The sequence below is a fragment of the Zeugodacus cucurbitae genome, chromosome 6 (assembly GCF_028554725.1).
Source record: "Zeugodacus cucurbitae isolate PBARC_wt_2022May chromosome 6, idZeuCucr1.2, whole genome shotgun sequence".
Lineage (NCBI taxonomy): Eukaryota > Metazoa > Arthropoda > Insecta > Diptera > Tephritidae > Zeugodacus > Zeugodacus cucurbitae.
Genome location: NC_071671.1, coordinates 62,875,899 through 62,893,269, shown reverse-complemented (window position 1 = coordinate 62,893,269; position 17,371 = coordinate 62,875,899). Strand labels below are relative to the sequence as shown.

Sequence of the window (17,371 nt, the reverse complement as noted above, 5' to 3'; positions counted from 1 at the left end):
AAAACGGCGGATGCAAAGTTGTGGACCTAATATTATTTTAGTTAAATTTTTATATACAAAATCATTCGATTAATCATACATATTATTTATGTTGCTTGAAAACATCACAAAATATATATATAAAAAAATGCTAAAAATAAACCTACAAAGTCCGAAAGCAAAAAATTCATTCAAAGAAAGCAGACAAATACATATATAAACCAATTCAAAGCATAAACACATAAATAAAGATCAGTCTTCTTACAATATATTACCACAGCGAATAGTTTTGTCAGCCTTAATGAAATTGAATATGTTGTTTTAAACACTTAATGTTGACAGTGCGACATAAAGTGGCATGTTCAACGATAAATAGCGCAAAAAGCTAATCAACAGTTCCGTCCGAGACAATCATATAAAAGATATTGAAAAATTCGTCGCTAAGAAAAAATAAAGAAAACAAAATAATTTTAAATTTTAGCGGCTGACAACGTCTCGAAATAATTTTATTTTCATATTTTTTATCTATTTTATTTCCTTCAAAAACAGCAACAACAATTAAGTGAGCATACCACGCGTGGGTGGTTCATAGCTAAATGCAGGAAACTGTCCACAGAAAATATTGCTGACGTGCGTGACTGATGCGGTAATCAGCGATTAGAAGCGTGTCCTTCAATGTCATCAAAAAATATATTTGACAGTTTTTCACACAATAAAATAAATAAAATTCATAGACAAAGACATTTCTTTTTTTAGAAAATTCGCAATATTTTTTGTGCGAAAATATCAGCTGATTTCAGGAAATGTCTGCCGGCAAGAGTGTTTACTGTTTCCTGTACTTTTTTTTTGTTTTATTATTATTTTTTTCTGTTTTTCTGCTTTGTTACTTAAGATAATTATAGAAATAGCTGCTTGTTCATTTAATTCCTGCATTAACTACTTATTACATTCTAAAGTGTATTATACACAGCACTGCCTTGTATTATATTCATACACTACTAATATGTAAAATGCTTTTGAGTAACAAATAAAGTATATACTACAAGTTACGCGACCTTGTTGCAAATACTATACATATTTATGACAGTAATTGCGAAATATTTGTTTTTCAAATAATGCATTCTATATATTTAAAGGGAAGTGAGGTGACTTATGCGATTTCATTAACACTTGAAATGTCGTACAGATATTATAAAAAAATATAAATATTTTAGAACTAAGCAAATACTCTGTGAAACAGTCCAGAAAAATTCCCACCATAAGGGTAATTCAAAAAAAATCACTACTTTCTATTGAAAATGTGACTAGTAAAATAATTTATGCTAAGCAAATTCAACTAAATTGATTGACTAATCGGATTTAGTTTCGATATTCGCAGTTAATGCATAATGCATATAACACTTATACAGCAATTGCATGGAAAATGATTTACTGAGAAATAATAAGAATTTCAAATCAAACGATGACTAAAGTAGGAGTAGCAAAGAATGATTATACAAAATGTATATTACATAGAGAGGCAAAAAATGTAGGATTTAAAACAAAATACAAAATGAAATAAAATAATTTATAAAATCACCGCCAAGCATTTATTATTGATATAATACACCATACCTACAATGTAACTAAGGTTAAAAAAAGTATATTTTGCTCAATAATACCTTTCATTAGCAATTTTCCATATCAATGAACTAGATCTATTACAAAATTATTATTTTACAATGCGATCTATATGTACGTATGCATGTCTAATTTGTATGCAAAAGCGTGGCAATCATTATGACCGACACTGGACCAAGAACATTTTCAGTTTTTTCTATTCAATATACAAATGCTATCAAACAATCAAATCAATTACCCGCACAGATTAATCTGTTCTAGACATATGCCTGCAAATATAGTAAACCTACACACACATACATATAAATCATCAAGTCATTTGAGATCAAGTAACCTAGGGTAAGTGTACTACAAGTACAACCGCTATTATATATTACTGAACAACGTTTCCCAGTAGGAAACTATATAGCCGAAACATCCACTGTAAGACACTCAACTGGGGGTTTGATCAAACTAATATTTTTTGAAAGGACGAGTTATAAGAAAAACCACCAAAGTCTTCCATCAACAACTTCGAAATTGATCTTACTATCAACTATTGAGACATAAGTAATTAAAAGTAGTTAACCACTAAAAGTTAGTTAGACACTAAAATCGAAATTCGAACTTCGAAATTAAGCCTACTATTAACTATTGAGTCATAAGTACAAAAAGGAATTTTCCGTTTTTTCGAAGTTGGCCACCAAACTCGAAATTCGAACTTCGAAATTGACTTTACTTGAAACATTACCGAAGAAGTCAAAATTTTTTCTTATTTAAATGGCGTATGAAACATTTTGGTCAAGCTTAAATGACAGAAGAGATAAGACGTCAAAGTCGGATATTCGAAAAAAAAATTAAACTAAAAAAAAGATTATTGAAGTTGTTACCTTAAGTTGTTTTCGAAAAGTTTAAGCAATTTTCATACAAAAAAAAAAAGGCTGATGATAAATGTTAACCTATTTCTTGCTTTCTTATTAAACAAATTAACTCCATGAATGTTATTAAGAAAATGTAGTCTCTAACTTTATCACAATTAATTTTAAAAAATATATCAAAATGTAGAAATAACTCTCAAATTCTAATTACAAACTATATTTTTGAGCTCATGAAACACAGCTTCAAGGTAAAATTAACACTTCAATTTCCTATGGGGTATTTCCAACAACACGTGGATTACATTAACCGCCAGACGCCGTGTTTTACTTAGAGTATATTAGAGAATTACTGTTATTACAACCACTAGTAAATGATAATACACTCGTTTAAACAAATACAAACACACAAGTGATGACTTTACGACCTTGAACTAGACACAATTCAAAATTAGACAACAGAAATATAAAAATAAATCAAGAATAGAAATGATGTAAAAATAAAAAAAATACAAAAATATTATAAATAATTCAACCACAAAAGGATCAGTGCGGTGACATTGCTGACAGCTTAGTTAGCGCGTAATTGTTGCAGCGGCAGTCAGAGCCAGACGAATCAAGCCGGCTGCAAAAGCTCTGCACAGTTGTGGACTGACATTGGCGGGAAATGATGATTGAATTGCGGCGACTGCGGCAGACGGATGTGTGGGAAGACAAATCGGAACTGAACTGCTGCGCAAATGAAGCGCGGCGCTGCAATCACAAGCAGCTCGTTCGCTCGGACGGCGTGAAAGTGTTGAAATGCCGCGGATGCGATGGATGATGATGCCGCCAAACGCCGACGCCATGTTACGTAAACCGGAAATGTGCATAAATGCGAGCATTTGCACAGCTATTACATTAGTTTTGCGAAATAAGAACACTGCAAAAGCGACTAAACCGAAAAATAACAAAAATAAAACGCTTGCCTTTACTCAATCGTCAACGGACATTTATAAGCTGCATTGCACGCTTTTTCTGTGCAATTGAGTCAGAAGTTCATTTTGACTAAAATATTTTGCAATTGTCATTGCTGCTATGCACTTTCGTATGCCCCTAGGCGAATGTCAAGCCACCGAAACGGCAGCATAAACACACACACACACATGCTCGCATGACTTTGACAGACAATGTTGATTGCCCTCAGCGGTGATGTGCGACGTTGCAACAACTGTGCAATTTTTGTGTTGCAATAATTGAGGCGGTATATATGTATAAATACTATATGCATATGTAAATATTATAGACAATGGTAGGGGAGAGTAAAAACGATTGCGCATTTTGATGTATGCAAACTAGCGACTGCTGCCTGTCTATTGATAGGCAGACATGCCTACACGCAGTCAGGGCATTGCGTAGCGCTTTCAAGTTGCATAAACAATGGACAGGAGGCGAGGCCCACATGGCAGTCGAAGCAGCAGCGCGAGATGACCAGTGAGCAGTTGTGTTGTCGAAACAATCGAAATAAGGTGCAATGAGTTTGCTATACTACTATAAGCTATTTGATACGCTGGTTAGTTTCGCATTAGGGTGGGCCAATTATTAAATGTTAAAAAAAAAATTGTTTAAATTATTAAAAAAAACTCTTGCCGTGCACGATTTTATGGTGCGTACGGGCTTGCAAAATCATAAAGGGATACAAGAAGCGTCCAATACGATTATGTGATAATGCTTGAGACTACTATAAATTATTATTTAGTTGGAAATTGTATTCTTTAGCAGAATACGACTTTTTTTATTGGAAAATAAACGATAATTGCGTTTATTCCACAAAATAATTTAATCTTTCACTTTGGAAATGTCATATTTTCTCGCACAAAAAATATATTAAAATTTTGTGATTATTTTTTAATAATTAAAATTAATGTATCATTTATAAAATATAAAACTATTTCCAAAAAAAAAAATTTTAAATTCAAAAATTTTTTTACGAAAAAAATTACCCACCCTAATAATACAAAATACCTCACTGCTCATTGCATATTAGCCATATGTGCTCGGACAGTAATTACTGTAAGGCAGTTGCATGCAAAATTATAAGTTGCATGCCACTACATATACATACATACTGCGAATGCAAACAAGCGCTTCCACATAAATATTATATAAAATTGGCATTTTTTGCATTTAAACATACGTAAACACCGCAACGATAATAACAAAAGACACACGCCTTTAGCTTTAGCTTGGATAAAGAGTGCGTGTAACAACTGCACAATATCAGCAGCTCAACACTAATTGCACGCTTGATATACAACAATAACAAAAATGAGTACGGAACGCTTACAGGAAAGACCACAACAACAACTAAAATGATATTTAAGAGCAAAACAAGTCTACATGTCATTGACAGATGACTATAGAATTATAAAATAAGCAGCAATATTGTGGTATGTGCTAAGAAGCGAGGAGAAGATAATTATTTGGAATATCATTATACTTTCTGCTATTAAAATTTCAAAGAAATGTATAAATATATTTACTGAGATTGTAAAAACTTATAGTTTCGTTTAGCTTTTATCACTTTTATTAGATTTCAAGAAATATTGACTATAATGAACTGTCTTGATATAACCGAAGAACATAGACCTGTGGCTATATACCCCACAGCGCTGATGATTCTTTAAGAAAATCCATAAATTTATGATGGCTAGATCACTAAGCAGGGTTCATTCTTGTTTAACTAGTAGAAGTTAGTCTGCAGTCAAAAGTACTCGAAAGGATCTAGTCTGGGAGAGGCACCAGTCTCTATCAATTAGCCAATATCAAAATGTTCTATCCAAATTTTAACGATCTTCCAAACTCGAAGTGAGTTAAAAAGTATTAAGAGCCATGAGTGAGTGAGGCATGTGGAAAACAAAAATCTGGAATAAGTCATCAAATATAAGATCTTAATAACTTTAAATCAGCATTTTCATGGGGATATGACATTCAGCATAGTTGAATCCGAGGTGTTTCAACGAAGCTCTGAAGATCGCTAGTTTTAGCTTCTCGGGACTTGAGATTGTATCAGAAATGACGCACAACGTTAATGTTGGAAGGAAGACACTTTCACTTTTCGGTAAATATCAACCGTACAATTCGCACTACCACAATTTCCGCTTAGTTCTCTATTGCTGGTTTACAAATAATTTACTTCATTTTTTATTTTCACAGTAACATTTATCTGCCAATTTTTTATAACCGCCATCCTTTCCAACAATCTACCGGTATTATGCACATTGAAAGTGATTTTGCATTAAATGTACTTATGAACATCAAAACTTATGAAAGCAAACATGCTTGCTTGGTGGCCTACATTAGCCCACTTGGTATACACGTAAATGCCAGTACCACCAGCATGCAGAGTAAAAATTCTTCAATTTCAATTCATGGATACATGGATACAACGCCAACTAAGTACTGCCAATTGTAATTTGCCCTCGAGGCGAAGCTTTAAGTAGTCGACGTACGCTCGGTTTCGACTTGCTTGCTGCACATGTTGCTCCCTCCCAGAAGTGAGTGAGGAGGCGCAAGCGATCAACTGGTGAACACGTGCGCGCCAAATGAACAAACAGAAAGTCATTGCCTATATCTAGATACATATGTATAGCTGCTTTGTTGCAAACACAATTGGCAAAGAGGAGTCATGCAACAGGCCGGCCGCCGCGGGCGAAGTGTCAAAAGTGCCGACAAAAGTGGAAAATCGTGCAATCAATGCGGCAAATGCAATCGAAATGGAAAAGTAACAGTGAAGTGTCAAGTTGTTGGCAACATTTGGTTGGAGTGTGTGTGTGTGTGCGGGTGAAAACAGTTAGCAAGTGATATCGAAAAGTGCCCGCAACAGTTGAAAGAGTCAAATGTACTTACACGTACCGACTCGAGTCATTCACTAGACAATTTATCGGCCAATCTGCGGGTGTTCATACATATCTACAATATATATACACAGCGAAGGTGTGCAAAAGTAACGTAGACACTCACCCAAAACGCCCAACGAATGAGCAAATAGAGAAGCAAGAAAAACCAACAATCAAAACAGCTGCATTGAAATGAATATGCGGCAATTGCACCGGCGGGATTACAGGCGACTGATAAGCGCACCGGCTGTACGCCGATATCGTTAGACAAAAAGTCGGGTTTATTCTCGTGCCAAGTGCTGTTCACCTGCAGCAGCACAGCAACACTGCAAACACTGGCTCGTTGGTGTCTGCCAATGCCACCACTTGATATTGACTGCTGCTGCAGTCGTCCGCCTGTTTGCCCAAATGGCAATGTCAGCCTTGACAGCTGCGCTACCTTGCAGAGCTGCAAAACAGATTGCCGATTTTATTGATCGCCGCAACTTATCTATGCGATACTTTTACCAATTTCGGTTAGACAGCACGACTGCTTAGGTTGTGGGATTGCTTGTATGGGCTACCTACCAGCAACCAACAACAATAACAAGTCGACGCGAAAACACCGGCGTGTTGCTCTAAAGCGCAATTCAGCGCTCGTTTGTCGATTCAAATCGATCGAGTTATGAATGCCCAAAAGCGCCGGCCGGCTTACCGCCAAACACCCATTGGAGGTAAGCGGTAAGAAAAAAACAAAGCAGCGCCAACAACTTGTTTTGACGTTTCATTGTTGGCGGTATATGTTGTTTCTTATTCCCCCACTTGTCTCAGCAGCTACGGCTAGCTGCTATTCAACTGCTTAGCCGGCTGCTGGTTGGTGTTTTTGCTATCATTGGTGCTGTCAGTAGTGCTGACTTGACTTTGCTTGTTGACTGTCGAGTGGTGTCGTTTGGTAGAGTTGAAGCATTGCGTCCCGCTGATGACTTACGTTGCTCTGTCTCAGGGATCGTGGTTTGTTTTTTCACAACTTCTGAACTGGTTTTGGCGATTTACTCACTCATTGTGTGCCTGTCTAAATGTGAATATATACATTTTCTCACACACGCATGTCTTTCTTTGTGCGATTTTCATATCGCCTGATCTAGCCTAATGAAGATCGTGACTAAATTGGTGCTCTTGAAATTGACATTTCGCATTGGTGTTCAACTCATTCGTATTTATTTTTTATTTTTATTTTTGTTGAAATTATTCACAGATAAACGATTAGGTGTCTTATGTATGAAATAACTGTGCTTTCTAATATTGTTTTTTTTCTAGGGTTTTTCTATTTTTTATTGTCAGAAATGTAAAAATTCATGAAATGACACAAAGAGTTGAAAGAGAGATATATTCCGTAGAGTTCAAAGTAATTTGAGATAGAATATTTGGGTTTGATTTGAGTTGGAATAACGATGGTGTTCTGCTTTAGAGCGATATCTGTGCGTTGAGTAAGATACTATTTTACAATTTTAACTCTCTCAGTACTATTAGTTATGAAGAGAAAATAAATAAGACACACCGATTAAAATAGTTTCAAATGAGACTTTTAACAACTAAAGACCATTTATATCTTTACAGTACGCAGTAATATTTTGCTTTCTGGAATAGGGAGAAAAGATGACGGCATATCTGCATATCTAATGCTATTTTTTTTTAATAAAATTGATTTTATAAATATTTACCCACCTTTATAACGGCGAAAAGTCCGAGACGAATTTCGTTTTTATGTTCAGCTGTCAGCTAATCAAGTTCTGTAAAGGAATAGAAACAAAAGCATAAGTAATCAATTCAATTCCGGCATATAGACAGATTCATCTTTTAAAAATATAAATTATCATGTCTTATCAATTTAAATTTGAGGTTACATCAGTTCAGTTATTTTCTCGAATATAATTCATTTGTAGAGTATTTAATATTTATATGCGATTGGGATCTTAAATTCGTAAAAAATTTTTTTTCTTCAACAAACAAAAACCGATATTTTTTTAAATAATGAATTCTGTACTGTTTTTATAATCTCGCAACAAAGTTGCTAAAGAGAGTATTATAGTTTTGTTCACATAACGGTTGTTTGTGTCACCCAGAAATAAAAGAGTTAGATATGGGGTTATATATATGTATATAAATGATCAGGATGACGAGTGGAGTTGAAATCCGGATGTCTGTCCCTCCGTCTGACCGTGTAAGTGATAACTTGAGTAAACATTGAGATATCTTAATGAAACTTGGAACACATATTCCTTGACAGGTTGCTTTCGAAAACGCTACTACTAAAAACGCTTTAATTCACTAAGGAAAGCATCAGAAACCTTAAATTCCATTACAAAAATGTTACTCCGCCCACTTATGGGTCAAAAACCATATCTCCGAAACTACTAGACCAATTTCAATAAAATTCAGTTAGTAATATTTTCCTGGAATCCAAATTATATGTTGTGAAAATTGGGTAAATCGGTTCACAACCACGCCTACTTCCTATATACCACAACTGTGAAGTCAATCGGAATCTTTTACTTTACAATATATAAGTTAAGCGCTAGTGAAGATATCGGAACAGAACTTTGCACAAAATACTGCATTTATAGTGTGAGATCGCCTTTCTAAAACTCGTCGAAATCAGATAATAAGATTTCAAGAGGCCATATATGTATACAACCTCAGGACCCCAGTGCTTTTAATAAATTTTTTACCGAAAATTTAGGTAAGTCTCTCAGATTTTGTGAAGAAATTCAGAGGGTATATTTCTTCCTATAATATGTCTCCATACTAAAAATCGAGTCATAACTTCTCCCAGCACCCATATACCTAATATTAGGGTTTCCAACTTTCAATGGACTTTATACCACATATATGACGAATATGTGTGTCAAATTGTATAAAATGTTCGGTTACACCCGATCTTCGTCCTTCCTTACTTGCTTTATTTATGTTTCAATAATATTTTTGTAATTAACAAAGTCACATTTTTTTTAATTTTTTATTGCACACATTTTTCTTCCACGCATGAAATCAACAGGTAAAACGTAATGACATACTTTATACTTTAATTCAAATTTTAAGTCAGGGGAAGTGAAATCTATTAACAGTGGGCCAATTAAATATGTAATATAGTCATATGTATACTTTTTTTTAAACAATAATTTAAGAATTTTATCTAAGCATTTGTTAAATGCCATGAAAACAAACATGAATTGCATTTAACATACTTTTCCAATAGCATACCAATAAAGCGTACACATTTTACCTAGAAAACGCTATTAAATGAATGACTTTAAGGAAATCGGTATTACATACCGAAACATATGTATATATGTTTGTGCTGTAACATTTACAAACATTAACTTTAGCTTATTTGGCATATGCAAGCAATATTCATTGACTAAAATTATCAAATAATAATAAAAAATGCTAACGTTTTTACAACTTAATTTGTATGCATATGGCGAAGCAAATGCAAAACTCAGTTCGTTGGAAGCACCAATAAATGTATGTTTGCTTGTTGTGGTGTAGACGAGCATTCTAATGTAAATATTATATATAGGCATTAAGTGAAAGCTAATTCTTTTCAAGCAATGCAATTAAATAGAATATTTTAAAAACAACAACAGTATGTGGGGAATTTACGTAGCTATGCATGCAAACATGGAATAATTATGTATGAGCAAATGAGTGGTAAAGCACGTGATTGCATTCAAAAGCATGGAAATTATTAATATTTCATATGAATGTGCGGTGCGGACAAAAGAGAATAATACATATACATATGTACAATATATATATGTAAATATGTTTAATACAGCAAAAATAAAATATTTTCTGCAATGCAGGCTTATCATACAGAGGTAGGGCTAAATATATACTTGAAATATAAAATTCTAAATTTTTAAAATACACAATAAATCAGAAAAATAAATTTAAAAAAATAGAATTTTATTTTTATTGAAAAATTTATTTTTATTATTTTAACATTTTATATACTCACTATTTTATCTAAAAAAAATTTTCAAATTTATCTACCAGCCACTTGCAACATTTTGATTAACTGAAATCTAATTATTAGCAAAAATTTATAATTTTTATTTTAATTTAATTTTTTATTGTTTTTTCTCTAGCATTGATGACTGTGGGAACATTTTGTTGTTAAAATCATCGATATAAAAATTTACAACACACATGTATGCATGTCAGTGAATTTGCATGCAAAAAAATGCAGAAATAATTGAATTAAAGCAGAAATATGCCAATGATTCGCTATGATCACTTACATTGCAAGTAAAATAGATATATATATATATATGTATGTGTGTGTGCGCTTTTCGCGCTTTGTTCGTAATTTGTCTGCAGTTTCAATGAGTACGTACACACATGCAGATACGTGCATGTAAAGTTAGCGCGTAAATGCTTTGCGTAATTGTGGCGTGAAAACGTAGTTAATGTTGCAACACAATAAAAGAGAGATAAAAACCGAAATAAAAAAATAAAAAAATTCAACCGCAAGCAACTAAAATGCAATGATTTTATACCTCACATGTTAGTGGCTGAACGAAGAAAATGCTTCACAAAAGTTGTGGAATCAAAAACTATTCTGGAATATTATTTTGAACAACTGAAGAGTTTTTGGATGGATTGTTGCACTCTTACTGATCACTGATCCATAAATTTCGAACAGTCACCCCAGATAACCGATGATAAATATAATACTGACAACTATAATACTACCACAATTCGAGTGATAGAGCAGTGAAAAATCAGCAAATTCAATACGATCACATTTAAAGATTTTTCAAAATTTTTCCTTCAACAAAATTTACTTACTTAGCAGGTAGTATCAGAATTTAAATGCGGAACTTAAAAATTCCATTATGTTAATGTTAAACTCGTAATAATTATGCTTATAAATTGAATTCAGACACAAAATCGACTCTATAAGGTGCAAGCTTAGGCGTCCTCAAAGATTTCTTCAACCCAAGATCACAACTTCAATTATACTTTAATAATTGCTTAAACATTTGCTACTTTTTATACTCTCGCAACAAAAGTTGCTAAGAGAGTATTATAGTTTTGTCCACATAACGGTTGTTTGTAAGTCCTAAAACTTAACGAGTTAGATATAGGGGTTTTATATACCAAAGTTATCTGGGTGACGAGTAAAGTTCAAATCCTGTCTGTCTGTCCGTCCGTCCGTCCGTCTGTCCGAGTATCCGTCCGTGCAAGCTGTAACTTGAGTAAAAATTGAGATATCTTAATCAAACTTGTAACATGTGTTCCTTGGCACCATAAGAAGGTTAAGTTCGAAGATGGGAAGAGTCGGACCACTGGCACGCCCACAAAATGGCGATAACCAAAAACACATAAAGAGCTATAACTAAGCCATAAATAAAGTTGTATGTATGTATGTGATTGGCGTTGCAACCGTTTAGCCGGTTATAGCCGAATCTCTCTCCTTCGCAGTTCGCATAAATAAAGTTATGAAAATAAAATTTGGAACATAGGATCGTATTAGGAAGGGGCACATTTGAATGTATTTTTTTTTGGAAAAGTGGGTGTGACCCCGCCCTCAAATAGTTTTTTTGTATATAACTCGCAAACCAATAAAGCTATATAAACCAAACTTTCTGCAGTCGTTTCTTTTAGCCGTTTCCTTATACAGTCCAAAAATGAAAGAAATCGGATAATAACCACGCCCACCTCCCATACAAAGGTTAGGTTGAAAATGACTAAAAGTGGGTTAACTCACTAACGAGAAACGTCAGAAACACTAAATTTTACAGAAAAAATAGCAGAAAGAAGCTGCACTCAGATTTTTTTACAAAATGAAAAATGGGCGTGGCATCGCCCACTTATGGGTCAAAAACCATATCTCAGGAACTACTTGACAGATTTCAATTTCGGATGAAATTCGGTACGTAATACCTTCTTGATACCCTGATGACACGTGTGAAAAATTGATGAAATCGGTTCATAACCACGACTACTTCCCATATATCTCAAATCTGAATTCCATCTGATTCCTTCACTTTATAATGTATACATAAGGAACCAATGAAGATAGCGGAATAAAACATTACACAAATAGTGCATATCACATCTGGCTTCACTTGAGAAAAAATTGTCGAAAACGGACTATAACTTTTCAAGACCCCAGATATCGGACATGTTGAACTCAGCGCCTAAGGGTAAATTTTAACCGAAAATATTGGTAAATCTCTTAGATAATTTAATGTAATTCAGAGGAAATTGTTTTCTTCTAATAGTGTGTCTCTGTTCCAAAAATTATTAAAATCGGGTCATAACATATCCTAGCTCCCATATATCTAATTATAGGTTTTTCAAAAACACGGTGGGCTTTAATCTACATATATGTATTGGTTAATATGTGAGATACTATATCTTTGCGAAATTAAGTGCGTGTATAGTTTTGGATATAGTGTACCTAGCTGCTGAAAATGAATGAAATCGGTTCAGCAATTACCTCAGCCCTCAAACACTATATAGGACGATTTTCGTTATTCTATTAAACTTTGTGCCGAATTTATAGGTAAATTTGGGTGTTATCTTAATAAAATTTCTTCAATAAATTGCGAGAGTATAAAATGTTCGGTTGCACCCGAACTTAGCCTTTCCTTACTTGTTAATAAATACACTTCTTTTCAGCATGTCGAGTGGAGTATTTGAAATTATCGAAATCTTCATATAACGGTATAAAAATGTATTTATTATATTCATACTGTGTACTTTAATTTAATGTTAAACAAAACTTTTTAAAAATTTACTATAAAAATAATTTTTGCTTCGCTTTTGCTTATACAATAATTACAATTTTATTACGTGAGCTCATGTTGTTGCCGTGTAGTAGCAACGATTGTGGGTCAATTAAAGCACATCTTCATGTTGTGCGCATGCGCAATAGGCCAGCAGGCACAACGCAAACGCATTAGCTACGAATAAGCGAGCGCAAGTGTTTTGCAAGCGACACACACAAAGTGAAATAGACTAAATATAAATATACATACGAGCATATCTATTATAATACATAAATGTATATAACAACTAGTAAAATATGAAAGAGCATAAAACCACAAAAGTAATAGAGTAATCACATAAAAATTATATGACTACATATGACAGAGGATTTTAACAAAGTTAAACTACAATTTCCAGTCTAAAATCCATACAGAAATTGACTGAAATGGCAATTCATGCGTCGTTGGCAATTCTAGCTGCAGTTACGTACATCTGTGTGTAGTTCGCTCTCGCAAAGTTAGCTAAGTTAGCGCTTAAACTGTCTAATCAGCGTTTGCGCGCTTTTTCCACCAATTCAGTCATTTTGGCACATGTCACTTTGTTGTTGCTGTTGTTATTTTTTTTTAAGCTTTATTAGCAACTCTGCAACATCAGCGCGTGATATACACGGTTTCGGCGCTGAGGTCAACACACTCACTCACTTTAGCTGCCAACCAAGTCAAACGACACCGATTTCCTCCGGTAGTCAGTTGTCTTGTGTCTTGAGTCTTGAGCCGTGTTGTGTGCCGTTAGTGCTTCATTTTAAACGCTTGTGTTTACTACTTTCGGCAAAGAAAAATGATTTTTGTAATTGTGAAACGATTAAACGATTTCGTCAGCAATTGATGGATGGCCGCGCTGCGCTGTGTGTTGTTATTTTTCCTCTTTGTTAATTTCCCATTTTTCCGCTGAAGTGCAATCGTCGTAACTTGATTTACTTAATTGCTGGCAATGCAAATGTTATTTACGCGCGTTTTTTCGATCTTTTTTTTTCAATTTCATTTGCATGTGCTGCAGTTTATCTTTTATAACATACTATACACATCTAGGTATTTTTTTGTGTATTAAAATTGGGAAAAGTTTATTTAAAACCTCGTAACAATTTCCGTTTTATCGCCGAATATTTGAAATATATTCAAATGTGAGTTTCTTCGTGGTATAAAATAAATTGTTGCCGGCATTTTGTTGGCGCGCAATTAAAAATCCTTTAATGTTTTACCGATTTTAAAGACTCTCGCGAAAGTTATTTCTTTTCACTTTTTATCGATGCAGCGCAGCGTGACGTGCAATTATTGTTGAAATTTGGCAATAAATACTTGCAGTTGAATTAATTTGCTGCGGTATTACGATATTTATTGGCGGGAAAATAGATATGGGAGAATTAAAATCAATCGTAGTCTCTCATTCCACTCAATTAATCATTAGCTGCAATTAATTGCTCTGGAGAAAAAATGGTTGGAAAAATATTTTCGGATAGAAAAGAGGAATTTGAAAGCTTTTATACGCTATAAAAATAGTGAATTTGGAAATTTTTCAATTTTTTCCCAGAAATTTTAAAAATAGCCGGTATATGAACATATACAATAACATACAGTGCCATCTAAGCCATATAAACTAATTATATAGACGTTACTTGACCAATATGGAGGAAGTTTAAATTTAATCCAAATGAAGTGCAAATTAAATTCATGCGGGTCACTTTTATTTTTGACAATTAAGACGTTAATTGAGACAATTAAGACATTAATTTAGTAAATTAAAACGTTAATTGAGACAATTAAGAGATTAATTTAGTCAATTAAGACTTTAATTGAGACAATTTAGTCAATAAATCAGACAATTAAGTCGTTAATTTAGACAATTTTTGTAATATATTAGTACAAAATTCAGCTTAATAAATTAGTATTCGAAAATTGTGCTGCATCAGCTTTTATTTGAATGGGTGAAACTTTTTCTAAATAAAATCAGCAATAATTTCACTTTGAAACCAATTTTATTATTTATCTGCCAAAAATATTAAACTTCTTCCCATAGGCTTGTTTGGGATCTTTTATAAAAATGTATTACTCCAATATGCGGCAAATCGAGTACAATTAGAAATTAAATTGCTGAAATTCACGTAATTGCTCAATTAGTAGTGTGTTTGAACATTGTACTACAGTAATTTGTTTTAATATATTTTAATTCTTAGTTAATAAGATCTTTTATATATTTAAAGAGTTTTATTGCTTTTTTAGATATAATGTTCTTGAATAGTCTCCTTTTATGTGGTTTTAAATCATTTGCTCGAATTGTTTTGCGGTTAATATGTATGTGAATCGCAGTGCTTAAGTATTTCAGGGTCAAGTACATTAATGTTACATAGCCATGCTCATAAAACATATTAATTATTACTAGTAGTAACTAGTAGTACGCGCGAGTATAACAAAAAGTCGAAACTTTCTGGTTGGGTTGGGCCAACTTTCTTGTGACAAATATTTTAACAGTATATCTATTAAATATATGCAAAATTATGGACATGTTTGCAATATTTTATATGTTTATATGAGCAATATTATTAATATTAGCATTTTTAATGGGAAACTCGTTTAATAAATTCAAAGTTCTTTAAATTAATTAATTGATATTCGCTATGCTTCATTTAATAGCAGTTTCTTACGAATTTAAGCAAATTTGATAGCAGAATATATACTATATTCATGCTAGTAAGCAAAACAGCTGATATAATACTTGTTAAGGCGTAATAAATTAAAAATCTAAAATTTAATAATGAGCATACATAAGTATTTGTGGATTAACTTTACGACGGGTTGGACGCTTTAATTTTACAACAACAAACTCACGAAAAACTTTAACAAAAAATCTATTAAATTTATAATTTTCACGTGCTTCAATTTGAAATATATGGCATCTACTTCATACTGTAGATATAGTATATGTATCTGTGATTGTTTTAATTTGATTTTTTTTCGCATTTTTAGTTTGTCAAGATAGAAAATACACAAAATTAATTATGATCTTTTCGTTATCTTCATTAGTTTATTGACACGATATCGTACACGATCCGCGGCAATCTGTTTGCGAAACGGAATCTTTGAGACCTTGTCTACAAGTACAAATATATGACTAGATGTTTTTATGTACATGTGTATATATATAATATAAACTCTAATAGTCATAGCGAAAAAGCGTACAATCGTAAACACAATTATTACATTTGAATAATTTAAATAAATTAATTTTAATAATCAATTAGGAAAATTAAATTTTTATTTATATTATGAAATTTCAATTTGTTAGCTTTGATAATTAAGTAATATCTAGATAAGGTAATATGTAAGAGATAAGAACAAAAAATACACAATAGCATCTATCTACCTTTCTGCATACATTTAAAAATAAAAAAAACAAGCAACATAGTAATAAATTTTTATAAGAGTTCCAAATTCAAGTAGAAATCAGACTAAATCATTTTATGCAACTCAGAAACTACATCATATGAAAGCTCATATACATAGTCGAAAATATGCCAGCAGCTGATAGTTGTGGACCGCTAAATCCTACACAAACTTGTCAAAGCTAGACGAAAAAAATTTTCAAAACTATGCACTAAAGCTTCGACAGACCCAGTATGCTAACACAGAATATACTATAAAACAGTTTGAAGAATGTGAGGCAGATAAAATATCAAAACAAAATAAATATTTAACCAAAAGGGGAACAAAAGGCTGCTATCAAAATAAAGCGTTCATAGACACAAACTATTGTAAATGAAAGAAAAAAAAATTTTTTTTTTAGGTTTCGACGCCAGCATGTTGAACCACAATAACAAAGCCATATCTATAATTAGCAAATGTTAGACAGATTTTCAGGTTTTTGTTGTTGTTTGCTATTTGTATTTATATTTTTGTATTTGTATGTTAGGGTGATTGATTTATTTAGCTGTAGCGGATTAGCGTTAGAATTCAAGTAAGAATCAAGTTTTTTAGTTTGAAGAAATAAAGTGCTTACACGCCTTTATCGCTAATAGTATATAATCTAATATGGCAGGGATTTTTGAGATAGTATGATTGATGCAATCTATATTTAAGGGAATTTTGAGTTGTGAATGGATTAAATTTACTTTTATAAAGATTAATTCTATCAAATACTAGGAGCATTCAACTTTATCAAAGAAGTGATCGATCCGCGTGCGTTTAAAAATATTTTTTGGAAGACAGGGAAATTTTGGTAGTTAGT

The 17,371-nt window shown here is 32.8% G+C and overlaps 1 protein-coding gene across 6 annotated transcripts in view; it reads right to left on the bottom strand.

Annotated features, from left to right (window-relative positions):
* The window catches only part of Shoc2_2 (Leucine-rich repeat protein SHOC-2), a 62,455-nt gene that overhangs the window by 33,068 nt on the left and 12,016 nt on the right, over positions 1–17,371 (bottom strand). For all 6 annotated transcript variants that reach the window (XM_054233447.1, XM_011179645.3, XM_011179651.3 and 3 more), the window contains exon 3: positions 8,036–8,100. The gene's annotated coding sequence lies outside the window, so the exon portion shown is untranslated. The remainder of the gene's footprint in view (positions 1–8,035; positions 8,101–17,371) is intronic.